Source organism: Callorhinus ursinus, unplaced genomic scaffold (genome assembly GCF_003265705.2).
Source record: "Callorhinus ursinus isolate GAN/ISIS: 27379988/994484 unplaced genomic scaffold, GSC_fseal_2.0 scaffold2, whole genome shotgun sequence".
Taxonomy (NCBI): Eukaryota; Metazoa; Chordata; class Mammalia; order Carnivora; family Otariidae; genus Callorhinus; species Callorhinus ursinus.
In genome coordinates this window covers 87,077,867-87,086,566 of record NW_027397064.1, presented here as the reverse complement: position 1 = coordinate 87,086,566, position 8,700 = coordinate 87,077,867, and the positions used below count along the sequence as shown (strand labels likewise).

At 36.8% G+C, this 8,700-nt stretch overlaps 1 pseudogene; it reads left to right on the top strand.

Moving 5' to 3' along the window:
- Positions 1-967: 967 nt before the first annotated feature.
- On the top strand, positions 968-1,535 carry LOC112811065 (translationally-controlled tumor protein-like; annotated as a pseudogene).
- The last annotated feature ends 7,165 nt before the right edge of the window (positions 1,536-8,700 follow it).

The window sequence follows — 8,700 nt, the reverse complement described above, 5'->3', positions numbered from 1 at the left end:
CATTAAATACTTATATATATATATTCATATATTTAAATTATAATTTTAATCATAGACTATTAGAGGGGAAGAGGGCTTCAGTCTAGCATTTGATTTTATAGGTGTCATGGATTGTGTTCTGAACTCAGATGAGGATGTGCAGCAAGTCAATGTACTAAGGAAGCACCCTCAGATGGGTAAGGAAATAGGAGAAACAAGAAAGGGAAGAAGTCACAAATGAGTGTGATTTCAAGCAAAGTCCTAGCCTCAGACTAATCATGAAGAGGAGCTCTGAATGTAAATAACATCTCAGAGTTTATTTCCAGCCAGGAAGGAAGGGACTGTGCCCTCACACTTCTGCACAAGGCAATCTTTGCCTAAGGGCTACTGCAGAGTCCCATAAATTCCCACACACTTTTGGCCCCACATTTTCTAGCAAAATGTGCCCTGTCTTATAAAGAGTAGCAGAAGTGCAGGTTATTAGAAGTGAAAGAACACAGACGTTGGGGAAGGAGCATAGAGAAACAATAAAAGGATCCAAGGGGATCTGGGTGGAGCACTGACAGTGTTTGACACAAGGGATGAGGAAACTGGGTTGCAAGATAACTTACGTAAAACACACCAAGTCACTCTTTAACCCGTGATAGAATCTAACTCTCCTGATTCATAATCCAGGACGTGCTTGTGTTGGTTTAAAGCAAATGTCAGGATATCCACCATTGATAATTCCAATTAATTTAAATAAAGACAGAATTGTTAGTTTATGACTTGTCTTGCAATTCTCCCATATGACAAGAGTAATTTCAAAATTATTGTTTTGGACCCTTCTGCTGCTAATATTACAGATCTAATTCATTTCCACTTTGAAGAATGCTCAGTTGAGCAGCTTTTTTTTCCGCCCTCTCCCCCCTCCCCGCCAAATGCCGCTCCGGTTGCGCCGAGCTCGCTCAGAGCTCCCGGCTCCTGCTAAGGTAGTGCCGCCGTCGTCTCTCTCCGGCCGTCGTCATGATCATCTACCGGGACCTCATCAGCCATGATGAGATGTTCTCCGACATCTACAAGATCCGGGAGATCGCGGACGGGCTGTGCCGGGAGGTGGAGGGGAAGATGGTCCGTAGGACAGAGGATAACATTGCTGACTTACTCAGTGGTGGAACTGCCTCCACTGAAGGCTCAGAGGGCGAAGGTACCGAAAGCACAGTAATCACTGGTGTTGATATTGTCATGAACCATCACTTGCAGGAAACCAGCTTCACAAAAGAAGCCTACAAGAAGTACATCAAAGATTACATGAAATCAATCAAAAGCAAACTTGAAGAACAGAGGCCAGAAAGAGTAAAGCCTTTTTTGACAGGGCTGCAGAACAAATCAAGCACATCCTTGCTAATTTCAAAAACTACCAGTTCTTTATTGGTGAAACATGAATCCAGATGCCATGGTTGCTCTGCTGGAGTACCATGAGGATGGTGTGACCCCATATATGATTTTCTTTAAGGATGGTTTAGAAATGGAGAAATGTTAACGAATTCGGCCATTACTTTGGATGTGTCACCTGTTGCCGTAAGGGGCTGCTCCTCTTCAGCCACATGACACCAGGACTTAGATGGGACTGATGGCATCTTGAGCTCATTTGTTTTGACCCTGATTTATTTGGAGCGGAGGCATTGTTTTTAAGAAAAAAAAACATGTCATGTAAGTTGTCTAAAAATAAAATGCATTTAAACTCAAAAAAAAAAAAAAGAAAGAACTCAGTTGAGCAGACCGTCAAACTTTGCGGTGGGAGACTTTTTTTAAATTAATTTTCTAGAGAAAACAATAAAAATTACATGACAAATCACTTTGCTAATCCATAAACAGAATTTAAAATTATAGATCTGTTCAAAAACTTTAACATAAGAACATACTATTTCCTAACATACACATTTGTACTAGCTCATTTTTACTTAGTAGCCCCCAAATGTGAAATTTTTGCACATGTTATGCCAGTCAAGGCTGTTATGCATGAAACTCCTAAGTCCTTAGCATCTAGGAAAGGACTCTGTCTTTCACAGTTTTCATATCTGGACTTACATTAGATATTATCTAATGAACATGTGCCCCATGTGTCTATGGTTTGCAAAGAGTAATAATGAAACTGGTAGTGATGAAGTCATAGTTACAAATTTCCTTAAAAATAGTTTTTATTAAAGATTTTACTAAAATTTTAAAGAAATTCGGGGCGCCTGGGTGGCTCAGTTGGTTAAGCGACTGCCTTCGGCTCAGGTCATGATCCTGGAGTCCCGGGATCGAGTCCCACATCGGGCTCCCTCTCAGCAGGGAGTCTGCTTCTCCCTCTGACCCTCTTCCCTCTCATGCTCTCTGTCTCTCGTTCTCTCTCTCTCAAAATAAATAAATAAAATCTTTAAAAAAAAATTTTAAAGAAATTCTAAATTAAGCCACAAGGAAGAAAATTTGGAGAGAATTAACAGAGGCATGTTAAAAGATGCGTGGACAGTTGTTATTTCCTCGGTTCATGAGCAGACTTTCATTGCTTATCTACGCAGAGAAAAAAAGAAAAAGGTAGATAAAAATGCTGATAAGTAACAAACTATTCCCTTTCTCTTTGTTTATGAAGGGGGAAAAAAAAGTGAGAACCCCTCTGCTATGAGGACAGATATCATACAACAGGATGGTTCTCTCTTCAGCAGGAGGGTGGAAGTTGGTTTGACAATTGCTAATATAATTTATTTTAATAGCCTAAAAGAACACAAGAAGTCTTCTCAAGTTTACATTGTTATGTTTTGCACGAGACGTATGAAAGTAATTGAAATGAAATGTGAAAGATATAAAGATTATGGTTAACACCTGGCACAGTACTTTTGCACAGTAGGCATTTAAACAAGTATATTGAATCTGCAAATGTCTCCCTCTTAAAAATACAAATGCAAAGTCATTTCTTGATAATATATAGTAAATACTATTTTTAGACTGTTTTTCCCATGATGTTGCCCTTTGAATTTTTTCTGACTCTTATTTACCTTTGTGTTTTCCACTCTCTCTAGCTTTCTGTCCAGCAAGGGACCCTAGAAACCCAAATCCTTAGCTATCTCTCATCCTCACCAGCCCATGAAATGTATGAAGATAATGCTGCAATTTTAGACAGGTGGGGGACATTCAGCCTTATGTTTCTTCTTTGTTTTCATCTCTTAGTTTCTTTTTCACTTTTTTCTGGGTAAGTCTGCCTAGATACTTAACGGAAACTAAGAACAAGAAATAGTCCTAAGCAAACCCTGTCTACTTATCCCCACCTAATCATCACAACAATTTAATTTAAAATGAGGTGACAGGTCAGGATTTTAGACACACACATCAAGTGCAAATTCAAAACCCTTTTCCAAAACCATATGGAAATAATGTTTTTTCTCATAACCTTTTGAGATATATCAATCATACTATTGGTTTCCTGATTAGCATTGATCATGAATATTTGATCATATTTATGTATCCTATGTAGTGCCTTTTAATGAAATAAAATACATTAATTACTTAAGAGGTAAGGTATTACACAAGTAGAAAATTAATCTCTGGAACACTTTATTTAACCTATTGTTGGGACACCAGATGACAAATAGTGTCATGGGGCATATTCTGCTGCTTGAGAAGTAAACTGGACTATTTAGATCTAAATGAAATGAACTGGTCTTTTCTAATAGATTCTCTATAATATTATTTTTATGATTGAGGATTTCTACTTTTCTTATGTCCTAAAAATATGTTCGAGTCTTCCAATTTTATGTAAGAAAATAGTTTCTATGAAGGTTTAATCATACATTAGTCTCTCTTTAATGAGATCCCTATTTGCAATACGCCTTTTTTGTATCAAAAACCTAAGAGCATCCTCTAAGTGGAAATAAACAAAGAAAAAATATTTTGAGATGATTAGGTAGATGAAACACCATTTCTAAAGCAAACAAGTAACAAAGGACCAAGTTTAAAGTCCATTCACACCAGCTCATGTAAGTGCATCTATTTGAAATCTTGTATTTTTGTACAGATCAGCACTAGTGGGGCTCCATAGTCTTGATACTGTAACATATTATTTCATCTAATGCCAACACCAAAGACAAAGGGCACCCCCATTTGAAGAAAAAGAGTCAGTAAAAGACCGTTAAGGATTTCCATTCTTTTGAAATGTACTTTCAAGGAAGGAAGTGGAATAAGATAGAATAAAACCATGATAATAGAAGAAATATGTGATAACAAAGAAGTTAGGAAAGTAGCATGAACTGGAAAGCAGATACTTTGAGTTGTGCTACAGTAATACAAGAAAAAAAATAGAATATTTTGCTTCACTCATGATACTATCTTCAGAAATTCCCCCCAACACAGAGAAATTGCAATCCACCATTAAAAAAATAGTTACAAGACCACAGTATTTCCATCTTTCTATTAAAATTATCATGCCCCGGGTACCCGGCTGGCTCTGTCAGAAGAGGATACGACTCTTGATCTCGGGATTGTGAGTTTGAGCCCCATGTTGGGTGTGTAGAGACTACTAGAAAAAATTAATAAGTAAACTTAAAAAAATCATCATGCCTTTGTAATCACAGATGATTCTCGACAAAACTGTCCATTTTCACAGAAGAGTTGTTTTGTTTCTGTTTTAATATTATATTGCTTTAATTTCATATTTTATGTCTTAAAGCTCTTCAGCTAATAGATTATTTCACCTGCATATGCTCATTTTATACTTAAATTTATACAGGGATTGATTCACAAGGCATATTGCTTTCAGAGACAATTTTCACATTACCGAAAAATCATTCCATGTTGTGATAATGATTGTAATTATCACTCAACCCCTAATGACATGGAGTTCTTCTGCAGTTACACTCATCTTAAAATTCTAAGTCCTTTCTAACAACTGCTGAAGCCTGTCACAGCACGGTCATTAACACTTGAAGAATTTTTTTGCAAGTGTCCCCCAGAACACCTTCAACCTAACACTGTCAGTTGGCGATAGAGAGTTCACTTATTTCTTATACTAATTAAGGAAGAATTGCAACAACTCCATGAGGAGAGGATGTGGGCAAAGTAGCAGAATACAGAGACATTTATTCTCACATAATGAACTCAAAACATGAACTTGGGAAATAAGAATATGAATTTCAGGTAGAAGAATCTTTGAAAGTTTTCAGATCCATGGCATGCTGTGGAGTATACAGTTATTCTACAATGGAACTACAGGAGCAGTGCCTGAGAAAAGAAACAAATGAGAATTGAGTGAAGAAAAAAACCCAGCATTTGTCTTCTCATCTGCCTCCCAGCTGTGAATAACCTTCAAGTCATTCTTCATGGAAAATCAAGGAAGACACTAACATTTGAACAAATACTATATGCCAAGTAATGTGTGTGTGTGTGTGTGTGTATATATATATATATATATATATATATATATATATATCTTATAGAGTGTCATCTTTATACAACTCTTTGAGATACGTAATATAAACATTCAGATAAAGAAATAAGTGAGTAACAGTAAGTGCCAGAAGTAGAACTTATTTTAAGTCAGAGCTTATGCCATAGGGTCAAACTGCCTCTCAGTGATGGAATAAGCTATTGTTATGACCCACTGATTTTCAAAAGTTACAGAGTGAGGACTTGCAGTTTCCAGTCTGACATACGAAAAACTTGAAAGCCGTCACTCTCACCTTCACAATAAGGAAAAACCTGAACAAACCAAAAACCAACAACTCTTCTCAAATCCCTTAAAGAACTGTGGTCAGAGGGCACACTGCTGCCACCCAAACAGAAGAGACAGGAGGATATAGAGTATCACAGCTAACTAGCGGTAGGATCCCAGGAACAGATTCCTGCAGCTGGAGCCAGTAGCAGAAGGAACAATTCAGCTATAACTACACTGATGGGAGGATCAGTGTGGACTTGCATGAGAGTTAAAAATTGAGGGGCTGTTTTGGGGCACTCCACATTTTTATAAATTGTACCTCAAAGAGCTCCACAAGGTTCTCACTGTGAAGATGGGAGAAAAAAAAATCCCATTCTGCTTCTGGCAGGGATACGGTGAAAAAACATAACCATTTTTTAATATCCCCAGAGTTCCATGCTCTCATTAAGAAGCCCTGCCCTTAAGAAAAGAAAACATGGTACCAAAGACTAACACACTTTAGATTTCACCAAAGTCTAAATTGCCCAGGCGAAGGGAAGTACCCAATGCCAACCTCTTTTAGCCTTCCCAGCTCACCTATGGGTAGCAGGGGCCTGAGAAACATTTGTGAAGACCACAGCCCAAGTGGACTTTTTACCTAACTAAAAGACTAAGATGCAATCATCTAACCACCTAACCTACACCTAACCACCTACATCAACAGGGCTCCTATATGATAATAGAAGATTATAGCTGAATAACGGCAATTTTCTAACCCTGTTTAACAAATGGTCTTTAAGGAAACCCAAAAACAATAGAAGAGAAAAAAGCAAGAACACTAGAAGAAATGCTAGCTTCTGATATTACAGCTACAGCAGACAGTAAACACAGCCCAATTTCTAGCCAGATAAACATAAAAATGTCACACTAAAGGACTATTTTCCCCACTTCCTTTTACCTACTACACCATGTATGACTTTGAACAAGAAATTTCAAGTCTCACTAAAAGGTAAAAAAACAGCCTGAAGAGATAATGCAAGCATTATTAGGTTCAGATATGGTTGAAAATTTGGAATTTTCAAATATGGTTGAAAATTTGGAATTATCAAACTTGGAATTCTTTGTTAATTATGATAAAACTCTAAGGGCTCTCCTGGAAAAAGGAGACAGCATGCAAGAACAGATGTGTAATGTAAGCAGAGTGATGGAAACTCTAAGAAAAATCAAAAAGAAATCCTAGAAATTAAAAACAATGTGATAGGAATGAGGAATGCTTTGATGTGCTTATCAGTAGACTGGGCATGGCAAAGGAAAGAATAAATGATCTTGAAGGAGTTAATAGAAACTTCCCAGGTATAAAAGCAAAGAGAAAAATGAATAGGAAAAAAATAAAAACAAAACAAAACTGGAATATCCAAGAACTGTGGCACACTTAACAAACGTTGTACCATATATGCAAAGGACATACCAGAGGAAGAGAAACAGAGAAAAAAAACCTAAGAAATATTAAATACAAATGGCTGAGTGTTTTCCAAAATTAATGACAGAAAACCACATCTCCAGGATACTCTAAGAATTATGTGCTGGATAAATATATTTTTAAAAATTACACCTATGCATATTATATTTAAACTTCAGAAAATCAAAGATAAAGAAAAAGCTTGAAAAGAAGCCAGCTTTGGGAGGTGGGTGGGGAGGAGGCACCTCACCTATAGAGAAACAAAAATAATAGTCAGATCAGACCTTTCTTCAGATACCATATAAGCAAGAGGAGACTGGGATAAGATATTTAAAATTCTGAAAGATTAAAAACAAACAAACTAGAATTATATATCCAGCAGAATTATCCTTCAGAAGTAAAAAAGAAATACTTTGTCATACAAACAAATATCAAGGACATTTATCACCAGTAGACTTGATTTGCAAGAAATGTTAAAAGAAGTTCTTCCGAGAGAAGAAAAATTTTATATGTCAGAAAATGTTATGGGTTAGATCTCCATTTAAAAAAAAAAAGAGCTTTAGAAAAGTAATAAATGAAGACATAATAAAATATTTTCTTTTTTCTTATTCCTAATTGAGCTAACGGAAAGCAGCAATTTGTTTAAAATAATAACAGCAATACCGGGCGCCTGGGTGGCTCAGTAGTTAAGCGTCTGCCTTCAGCTCAGCTCAGGTCATGATCACAGGGTCTTGGGATCAAGCCCTGCATTGGACTTCCTGCTTAGCAGGAAGCCCACTTCTCTCTCAAACACTCCCCCTGCTTTTGATCCCTCTTTTGCTACCTCTCTCTGGTCAAATAAATAAATAAATAGATAATCTTAAAATAATAATAATAATAATAATAACAGCAATAACATATCAGGTGATGACAGCTCAGGGATAAGGGAAATAAATGACAGCAATGTAAAAATGGATGGGAGGGAAGAATTGGGAATAATCTGTAATAAATTGCTTACACTCCAGGGAAGCACTGTAGTGCTACTGAGAGTGTACATGAAGTGTAAATGAATATTGCAACTTCATTCAACCATTAAAAAAATTAAAAGTCACAGAGTACATGTTAGAGAATCTTCCTCTGCCTCTCTCTAATATTGTCCAATTCACTTTTCTGTGTCCAGGCGTGGTGGGCAGGTCTCCCAGGTTAGGTTTTAGCTCATTGGTGGGGAAGATATACTGCAATTTTCAATAATTCCAAGAGAATGGAACAAAAGCTGAACTCTGACATTTCAAAAATGCAATGTGCTCTTTACTTCAGCTTAATCAAAGTGAAAAAACAGGAATATAGAAAATATACCAGGGAGCATGGCAGTGATCATCCATTATAAAGAGTGCTCAAAAATCCTCCACTTGGAACAGACTGTTTTGAAAAGTGAACATGCAACCAAGAGGTTTTTGATTTCAGATGAAGCATGTTGATTAATCAAAAGTTCGTGCCTGTCTGCCATTTTCCGTAATAATAACAAGACAATCAGTGAGGTTAAAGCAATGGTTGCCTCAGTAGATGAAGAAATCAGCATGTCATTACCCAAAATGTTTCCTTGTCTTTTTATACTCATTCTCTCATTGGTTAAGTC